The sequence below is a fragment of the Myotis brandtii genome, unplaced genomic scaffold, assembly GCF_000412655.1.
Source record: "Myotis brandtii unplaced genomic scaffold, ASM41265v1 scaffold532, whole genome shotgun sequence".
Classification (NCBI taxonomy): domain Eukaryota; kingdom Metazoa; phylum Chordata; class Mammalia; order Chiroptera; family Vespertilionidae; genus Myotis; species Myotis brandtii.
This window is the reverse complement of record NW_005369955.1, coordinates 1150793-1161202: the sequence shown is the minus strand read 5'-3', so window position 1 is coordinate 1161202 and position 10410 is coordinate 1150793. Positions and strand designations below refer to the sequence as shown.

General features: G+C 52.3%; 1 protein-coding gene across 3 annotated transcripts in view; it reads right to left on the bottom strand.

Annotated features, from left to right (window-relative positions):
• Positions 1–10397, bottom strand: part of FAM135B (family with sequence similarity 135, member B) — a 96818-nt gene extending 86421 nt beyond the window's left edge. For all 3 annotated transcript variants that reach the window (XM_005877809.2, XM_014549037.1, XM_005877810.2), the window contains exon 1: positions 10036–10397. The gene's annotated coding sequence lies outside the window, so the exon portion shown is untranslated. The remainder of the gene's footprint in view (positions 1–10035) is intronic.
• Between the last annotated feature and the right edge of the window lie 13 nt (positions 10398–10410).

The window sequence follows — 10410 nt, the reverse complement described above, 5'->3', positions numbered from 1 at the left end:
TCCAGTGAGAGGTGCCACGCTGAGTTGGATCAAATGCTTTCACTAACTGGTGTGTGTGTGTGTGTGTGTGTGTGTGTGTTGTGTCTCTCTGTGTGCGCAATTCTTCTTTTTCAATAGCCAGGCTATGTAAGTCTTTACTCTTTATCCAAAACAGCCAGGCAGGCTATTTCTAGCTCACATCTGTGTGTCCTAAGGGACCTCAACTTTTATTCTGTTACCCTTAAAACACTTTGCTCATTTCAAATTTAGACTTTCATCCAGCAACTGAATATCAAACATCCCCATTCCTCTCTACCAGGCCATTTGTTCATTTTCCATAAAACTACAGCACTCAAGAAATGAAACACAGAGGCACAAATCTAACAAAATGTATGCAAGATCTATCTGAGAAAAAGCACAAAGCTGCGATGAAAGAAATCAAAGAACTAACTACATGGAGAGATATTCCATGTTCATGGACAGGAAGACTCAACATTGTCAAGATATCAATTCTTCCCAACTTGATCTACAGATTCAATCCCAATCAAAATCCTATCAAGTTATTTTATGGATATTTACAAGCGGATCCTAATGTTTACATGGCTAGGCAAAAAATACAGACTAGCCCACATGGTATTATAGAAAAACAGAGTTGGAGAACTCAATACTTACTATAAAGCTAAAGAGAGTGTGGTATTGGTGGGGGAAAAACAGACAAATGGATCAATGGAATAAAACCTAAAACCCAGAAATAAACTCACACAAATAGACTAACTTATTTCTGACAAAGAGCAGAGGTGCTATGGAATATATTTTCATTTTCCTCACTAGAGTCACACTGAAGACTATCTTCTCCTGGCTGAGCGTGATGAAACATTTGGAATGGATTGTCTGAACTCTGCAATGTATTTTCCAGCGATTTAGGAAAATACGCATTCATATGCAGAGAAGGCAAATGTTCCAAAATGCTAACGGCGGCTGAATCTAGGTGTAGGAATTGTAGGTATGTGTCATGCCTTTTTTTCCAACTCTTCTGGGTGAGTGAACATTTTCATAACAGAATTTCTGTTCCAACAACATCCCTACAGGACGTACAGAACCTGATACGTGTCAACACTCCAAGGCAGTCTGCAGGTGAGGCTCTTTTTGCGGTCCTGGTAATGGGAGCTTTCCATTCCTCTAACACTGTTTTATTTACGTGCTTAAAGCTCATTTAAGGATCCATGGTGCCTAAAGGGTGACACACAGAATCCTCGGGACGCCTTACACCCGCCGAGGGTGAAGCCCCTGCTCTTGCCCCTACAGATCCCCTATTCCACATGGAAACATACGTACCAGAGCATTCCAAACCCTAGGACCATTTCCTTTCTAAACGCTTCCCAAAATGGGAACAATACTCCAAAGAATCAAAGCCGTGGCTTGAGCCAGATTCAGCCTGATGTCTTTTAAAGCAGCTTCCTATAGACTCTGGGTGCTGAAGGCCGCTATGGGAGCACAGCCGGAGGTCAGCGCAATCAAACAGCAGTGAAAGCAACACGGGGAGACTGTCCTTGACCAACTGGTAGCTAGTTTTGTGTTATTCCTTTTATTACCTACCAATACCTGGGGGCGGGGGGAGATGAGAGAGAGAAAGAGAGAGAGAGAGAGAGAGAGCGAGAGAGCACTATGTCAATTCAATGTGCATAAAGCTATGGACAGAATGAGCTCGGGCAGCCAGGACCCTGCCCCGGCGATGGCATCGCCGCAAACAGCCTTGGGAGAGACGTGTTCTGCACATTCCACAAAGGCCAGTGTGGCTCCGTGGTGGAGCGTCGGCCTATGAACCAAGAGGTCACAGTCCAATTCCCGGTCAGGGCACATGCCTGGGTTGCCGGCTCATTCCCCAGATCCACATGGCTGAGTGGTGAAAAGCCACATGCTTTGATGGAGTGGTTTTGAATATGGTTTTGTTTTTTGAGCAATAGCTGAGGTTTAAATGCCCTTCACAAGGGGCATCTATAGGGCGGCGGCTGAGAAGAAGACACGTGGGGATCACACCAATTTGGGGTCAGGTTCAGGCTTCCACTCTTTTTAAAAAATATATTTTTTTACTGATTTCAGAGAGGAAGGGAGAGGGAGATAGAGATAGAAACACCAATGATGAGAGAGAACCATTGATCGGCTGCCTCCTGCACGCCCCCCCCCCCAACTGGTTAGTCTTTAACCACAACCCGGGCATGTGCCCTTGACCGGAATAGAATCCGGGCCCTTCAGTCCATAGGCTGACGCTCTAGCCACTGAGCCAAACCAGCGAGGGCAAGGTTTTCACTCTTGCTGGCTGTGGGACTGTAAGCAAATCATCTCCCCTCCCTGTGCCTCGGTCCCCTCAGCATTAAAGAGGGCTAGCAAGAACTCTGCACGGAAAATGAATAATTTAGCTCCAGGGAAAGTACTGACCACGGTCACTAGCACATAGTAGGTGCTTAGAGCTTCCCCCCTCACCTGCGCTACACCACAGATTTCAACCCCAAGCTATCACTGAAAGAGGATTTCTGACCTTTTTTGTTGTTGTTGTTTCCAGTATCCACCAGCTTTTGAAAAGAAGAGGGGAAACAACACACAAGGAAATCTCATCCTATTATTCAGAAACAATTATATTAATATTCATTTTATTCTGCGGAAGGGCTGGCACAGGCTGGCACATTAAATCCCGAGCTTGCTATTCTAGCCTGGGCACAAGATTCCAAGGATAATCTGATCTTTAAATATTTCCTTTAAACAGACTAAAAAAAGGCAATTTATTCTCCAGTGCATTTTATATTCTGATGTAAAACCAACACAGTTTCACCACACCCCAGGCCCGTCCCCCACTCTGCAGTCAGAGCTCAGCTGTGGTGATGTACCCAGAAATCAGCTTCTCAGAAAACGTATACCAAATCCTCAGAACAGCAAATACTTTTACATTTAATTGCAGCGACTCCTGATGGGACTTATTTTAGGAGTTTGCTCCCTGCCTTACTTCAGCAGCCTTTCCAACTGTCATTTCGTCTTCCCTTGGTGACTCACTGTCACTAGTGACCGTGACTTACTGCTGAGTGCCGCAGGCCTGCTGCCCCCCGAGACTCCCAGGGCATGGAGACCTCCAAGTTCCTTCACTCACAACCCCAACGTCCGACCTATGAAACCTAGGAAAACCCCTTGGTCCACCCCACAGAGGTTCCCTTTGAGGAAGAGTCACCTCCAAGTTCCTCGGGGTCCACAGTGGAATGTCAACCTCACCATCCTCTTAGTTGATACTGAAGTCTGCAGGTTAGTCTTTAATCAGAATAAACACTCGCCCTGGCTGGTGTGGCTCAGTGGGCTGGGCATCATCCCCTGCACCACAGGTTGCTGGTTCAATTCCCAGTCAGGGCACATGCCCTGGTTGCTGGCTCCATCCCCGGTAGGGGTGTGCAGGAGGCAGCTGATCAAGGTTTCACTCTCACATCAACGTTTCTCTCTCTCTCAAAATCAATAAAATTTTCTTTAAAAAAAAAAGCAGCACTGATTAATCACCTATTTGGGGCCAAGTATTACAATGGACTCTTGAAATTTTATTTTTTTCATTGGATTTTTGTTCAAACTTCTTAATGGGTTGCCTGTTACCATGTTTCAGAGTTAAAGAAATGAAGGTCAATACAGGTAGAGCAACATCCAATTTCCTGGAGAGAAATGGGTGACGCCTAGGTTTGGGGAAGAATGTCGCAAAGGGGGAGTCAGGAGCTGATGAATTGAGAGGAAGAGGAAAGACTATTGGCCAGAGGCTTCCATGAAAGCAAAGAATGACAACCATGGAAGGTATAGCAAGTGAACCAGGTGAGGAGGCTGTGTTCAACGGATTACATACACAAGCGTGATGTACGAGTGGACATACATCACTCATGATGGGAACATACATCCAGCTGAGTGGAGGAGAGGAAAGCTGCCTGAGAGAAGGATCAGCCCAGGTGCCACAGGGCTAACCTCGAAGGCCTCAAGGCAATGGCAGGGCTTGGGCCGGGGAGGAAGACCAAGACCCAGGGGCCGATGGTCAGTGGCCAGGACAGTGTGTGCCTCGGTGACTGGCCAGGCTGGCCGGAACCAGTGTGGCTGGCACCCACTGCAACCTGACCAAGGACGCTTCTAAAAGGAGCAGGTGTGGCCGAATCGAGATGGGGCCTGTGACAGCACTGCACGGGTTCCCAGCTTGACAAAGGGGGGTTGATAGCATGTTCTACTGAGTCCCTTGGGCACAGACATTCAGAGGGTGGTATGTCTGAATGGCAGGAGCCCCAAGGAAGTGGCTGTGGGGGAATTTATCTAAAAGCAGTGATTTTCAACCTTTTTCATCTCATGGCACACAAGAACTAATTACTAAAATTCTGCGGCACACCAAAAAATACTATTTTTTTTTTTGCTGATGCGACAAAAAATAGGTGTAATTTTGATTCATTCACACCAGACAGCTATTGTTGTGTTGGCTGTTATCATTTTTAAATTTGACAGCCTAAGGGAAGAGAGGTCGGCGCCCCTCACTAAGGAGTCAGGTGCTGCACGATGTAACAATTCTGGCGGGACACCGGCTGAAACACTGTCTTACGGGAAGGCGTGGGGGCTCCAATGGAAATGCCAACTGCAATGCAGTGGACACGGGTCCCCTGCGCCAGGCTGGGTGCCTGTCACTCACTGTTGTGTTGGCCGATAACCACTTTGCTCTGTTCTCCTGAAAACTTTTTAAAATATATTTTTATTGATTTCAGAGAGGAAGGGAGAGCGCACGCAAGAGAAACATCAATGATGAGAAGGAATCATTGATGGGCTGCCTCCTGCACGCCCCACACTGGGGATTGAGCCCACAACCCGGGCATGTGCCCTGACTGGGAATCGAACCATGACCTCCTGGTTCATAGGTCGAAGCTCAACCATTGAGTAATGTTGGGGTGTCCAGGGGAGGGAGTTCCCTGGATGCAAGACTCTCAGGTTTCAAACTGGAGCATCCCCCCAAAAAAGAGACAAGTTGTTGGCTGCAGGGGGAGCTGGGATTCAAACCCACACCCGTCTCACTGTAAAGGGTGTCTCAGTCTAGACGGCGCTCTTCCATTTCTCCGAGAGGCGCCCAGTGTATAACCTGCTGTCTCGAGCTTCCCCAGAGAATCAGCGCCGGGGGAACGCTGGCTGCAGGCTCCCCCCTCCCAAGGAATAGGCACCCTTAGGGGGGAGGAGGAAGGAGGGGACACCAGAGGATAACAGGGGTCCATGGCCCCAATGACACAGCTGGCTGTTTTGCTTTATTCTGAAAAGAATGACTCTAGATGTCCTTAGAGGCACAAAGCGATCCTTGAAACAATTAAGGTTACGAACAACCGCCCCACAGGCGCTGCTCTTCGCCCTGCGTTCAGCACAGCCCGGCCCTGCACTACCTGTGGCGCTACTGGCTGCAGCGGAGCCGTTGCCCAGCCGTGACCCACACCATCTGCACCCAGAGCAAGTGGGGGCGGCTGACCACCGCCTCCCGGAGGAAGTCCTGGCAGGCAAGTGTCTCTTCATTTAACTGAAAGGCACTTGTCAGGGGTGGCTGAGGAGGCAGGAAGGGCAGTTCCGGGAAGAAAGTGGCCGTGGCCAAGGCCGCCTGTCTCCCTGACCTGGACCCTCCCTCTGACCGGAGCTCCGAGGTGCTCGCCTGGGCTGTGGCTGTGGTTTGAACTGAAGCTGGGGGTCCCACGATGGAAGCTTTCCCGCCCCAGATCTCCATGAGCGTCCGAAGCACTGCTCGCTGCTCCCCAGTGAGCGCGGGGAGCTGTGCTAAATGCCCTGCAGCTACAAACAGGCCACGTCTCCCAGGAGGAACCCACCGACCTGCAGGAGGTGGTCAGAACAGAGTCACAGGCTCTTCTGTCCTGGCTGTTCAACCACTGAGAGTGAGGAAGGCTGAGGAGGAGGAGAAGGAGGAGGAGGGGGAAGGGGGGAAGGAAGAGAAGGAAGAAGAAAGGTTCCCCACCCCTGACCTAGACAGTAAAAAGGGGAGAGAGAGCAGCAGTAGGTAGGCAGAGATTTTAGGTCATGATGCAGATATTACCCTTGTGAGAAGAAAGGGAGGGAGGGAGGGAAGAAAAGAAGGAAGGAAGGAAGGGAGGGAGGGAGGGAGGGAGGGAGGGAGTCTGGAGCATGTGGCCCAGGAGGCCTCTGAAGAGAAAGGACTGAATGAGGGGCGGGAGGGGGCCAGGGAAGCAGTGGGACGACCCCTCCAGGCCGAAGGTGCAGGAAGGAAGCGAGAAGGCTTTAAGGTATGAGCAGGCCAGACGGTGTGTGCTTTCTGTTTTCACTTTTGGACAGGCAGTGGCACAGACCCTGTGGTCAGTGTGGACACGGGAAAAAGAGCCAGCGAGGTCATCAGCCAGGGCAGTTAGAGAAGAAGAAATGGGGCCCAGAGAGGTGAGGAGACCAGGGCAACAGACCTGCCAGCGGTTGGTTTCAGAGCTGGAGTGAGGACACGGTTCCCGAATCTGAACCTTCAGCTTACTCCATGCCCTTGGGGCCACTCGGAGGGGGAAGGGGCTGTGGGCCATGGGGTCTATCGCTATCTTCTCAGATCTCTCTCTCTCTCTCCCCCCCCCCCACAGGTAGATAACAAAAGTAGAAAATGCATTTGGGCCATTTCAAAAAGTTCTGGAAATTTCTATCACTTCATGCAGGAAGTGCCGGGCATGGCTCTTGTCCTCACGTGCATCTCCCGAGCCCCCCTCCCCCCGAAAGGTCATTATCATGGCATCAGAGGCCAGTGGAAGGGCAGGGGGTGGGGGGGGGGGGGGATGAGGGCTAAAGGTCACTCGGAGCTTGCAAGTGGGGGAGCCGGGATTCCCGCCCATCTTGGCCGAGGCTGTATTCATTAGACACAGAGATTTGGCTCATTTTTTCAGGACAAAAAAATAATAAGAAAAATAAATGATGCATTGGCTGGAGTATTTTGCAGTTTGTGAAACTGCCAAGACTGCACAGCTCTTTGGCCACTCCACGCCCTCGCCCTCTCTGTGAGATGGGCATAAGCATCCAGTTCCCAAGTGAGGAAACTGAGGCACGAGGAAGTCAGTGTCCTAGGTCCGAGTCCCCTCAGAGCCAGGATTCAAATTTAGGTTTTCTCCATCCAACCCACGTGCCTTTCCACTGGACTGGAGCTGAGGTCAAGGAATGGAAGGGAGGGAAATACATTTTAAGTTTAAAATCTTCCATCAGATGTTTTCAGCAAGCGGTGTGCGAAGGCCATTCCATACCCAGTTACCCTAAAGTGCACACTTGACAAACAACGAGCATTTTAAGGCAAACGAGGCATTTCTGTTTTCCTTCCCTCTGCTTCAGGGGGCCCGCCCTAATCCTGCACGCCAGCCCAGCGAGCATCCTCCCGGCCTGCGGACACGCCGGGATGGGGACAGCGGCTGGGACCTCTTTTGTGCCAGCCGCCCCCGGAGCAGGTGGTCATGTGGCCAGCGAGGCTCGTTCACTCGTTCAGCAGCCATCACCATGGCCGTCGCTGCACCAGCTGCTGGGCCATGACCATAGGAGATCAGGGGGAGGCTCCTGTGCTTAGGAAGCATGAACTCGAGAGCGGGGACAGGCATGTGTGCCAGCATGACAGCACAGGCCGACACGGAGTGGGTCCAAAGAGCTATGGGAGAGAGGGGAGAGCCAGGAAGGCTTCCGGGAGCACGAGGCATTGAATTGGGTCCTGAAGGAAAGACAGAAGGGAGAGTCAGTCATTCTGGACAGAGACCAGCATGAGCAAGAGCGGGGGTCTCAAGGAGCAGGACACACTGTAAGCCAGTCCCGGCTCCTCCAAGAACTGTGGTCCCCTTGGCCATTGTGTCCAGCTGTGGGCACTCAGTCACAGCGGGCAAACAGCTGGTAAGTACCAGGCATGACGGAGCACAGGTGAATGAAAGGGAACCTTGCCCACAAGGAGCCCATGTGTCCAACGCACCCACCTAACCCACATGGAAATGAACCCCCCACCGTGTGCAGATCTGTTGACACTATTAAGTGCTTATCCCAGCCCTGTGCTGAGCAGACCCCAATGTTCCCAAAGAGACAGAGTCCTGCCTTTGAGGCCAAAGCCCTTGACCTTCACCACTTGTGAGCAAGGAGATGACATGCTGTGTCCCCCGATAAAGGCCTCTTTCTATCCCCGAGTGTGTCTCAGACCAGAGCACAGTGTCTCCACTGTGAGTCACCGACCATCATTTGACTCCCTTCTCAGAGCTGACGTCTGTTTGATGATTTGCTGGTGGAGGAAAGGGGTTCCTTTTTAAAAGAATGGTAACTGCTTTTAACTTCGTGGCACGTGAGGTTCTCAAAAGCCCTTCCCCGTGCATCCTCTCCATCATCCCACTCAACTGTCACCGGACAGGTCAGCTGCAGGGAGGGTTAGTGTTCCCATTCCACAGATGAGGAGGAGTCTCACTCAGGTGGGGACAATCAAGGTCACACGGCAGCTATAGGATGAGGTCAGAACTCAAACCCATCCTTTCCCTCCACCTCACCATCTGCCTGGGACGCAGGCATATCATCCTCATTACAAACAAGTCCCAGATGACATGCAGGCCACATCCCATCCCCTCAGGCAACAGAACTACAGCATAAATTAAAAGGCCAATTAAAGAGCAGGGCCTCTTACCTGGGACTTATCACTGCCCACCGAGGCCGGGGTATAAAGAGCGGGCCCTAGAAGAATCAATGACTGCCCATCCCGGAAACTGCCCAGAGGCCCACTTACCCATAAGCAATAGCCTCTAGACCAGTGGTTCTCAACCTGTGGGTCACGACCCCTTTGGGGGTCGAACGACCTTTTCACAGGGGTCGCCTAAGACCATCTGAAAACACATATATAATTACATATTGTTTTGTGATTAATCACTATGCTTTAATTATGTTCAATTTGTAACAATGAAATTGGGGGTCACCACAACATGAGGAACTGTATTAAAGGGTCGCGGCATTAGGAAGGTTGAGAACCGCTGCTCTAGACCCAGCTGCTTCACCTGACCTGATCTCCCTCCCCGCAGGAGTCCGGGGCCCTGGCCCCCACTGGCCTGACCTCTGCCCCTGCCTCTGGCCTGCGGATGAAGCTAACAGCCCATCGCTGCGGTGGGCAGCCCAGTGCCTCTCCACTGACACATTTGTTAACACCCAGAGCATGAAGCCTGGTGGGAGGTGCCTCCCTGGTTCACACAGAGCTGAGGCAGATCCTCAGCATCTGAACGTGGGAGAGTCTGCCAATGGCTGGAGCCCCGGGGGTGGCCGAGGAGAGAAGGGGTGTCCCTATACCCTCTGTTGTCTGTGTTGCTGGCAATATTGGGGGTGCGGGATGGCTAGAAAAGAGGCGAGGAGAAAGGGAGGGGGCGTCTTGACTGCTAGTTTATAATCTTTCTATTCCCACCCAGCCCCAGTGGCCAAAGGCAGTAACAGGATAAACTCAGGGACACACCTGGGCCCCCAAACGGCCACAATTACCAGTTCCCTCGCCTACATATCCCCTCCAGTTGCTGGCTTTGAAGCTGACTTCCCAGACCAAGGGCTGGGGTGCGCTGGTCCCTGTGCATGTCACAGCTGAGCTGCAGTGACACCACACACACACACACCCTGTCCCCAGCCCAGCCACAGCCAGACTGGCCTCTGGGTCCTTCTGGATTACAGGGAACCGCTACCACTGCCCCTTCACCCCAACAGGGTCTTCACCCCAACCTGCCCCAGGTTCAAGGGCTCAGAGGACCTGCTGCTCGGGGTCCAGATGTGCTCCCTCCCTCAGCCTCCATCCGGGACTTTGGAGGGGACCCCCCATTCACCCCACATCTCCCCATTGGATGTCCCCCTCTGGCCTCTCCAGACCTGCCCAGATATGCCCGAGACCAGAGGACAGGGAGGCTGGGGGAGATAGACGGAGAGAAACCACATTTCCAGGCGGAATCCCTGTTAAGTAAGAGAAACCATCCAACTAGCAACCAGGCTTCCAGAAACGTCACAGCCACAGACAGAGAGTTGCCGCCTCGGACCGCGAGTGCTCTCACCTACCTGTCTCCACCGCAGGGCTGCCCTCTGCCGCCGCCTCTGGCCACCACTCCGAGGTCCCTGTAGCACCTCTGTCACCTTCTTCAGCGCCAACACTTGCAGCAGCAGTGGGCGGACCTGGGAGTCCGGCACCTGTGAGCTGGGTCTCCGTCCCTGGTCCCCGCGGGCAGCAAGGCTACCTGGAGGAGGAGCAAGAGAGGATGCTGCCCTCTCCGCCGCCGCCGCCGCGGTGCTGATGCGGTTGCTATGGTTATGGAACTCCGCAGCTGTCCCCCCTTGGCGCAACAGCTGCCCGGCCTCGGCCTCCGGGCAGACCCGGCCAACCGGCCCTGAAGCCGCGCAGCTGACGCGGCGAAGGAAGGGGACTCGCTGCCGACA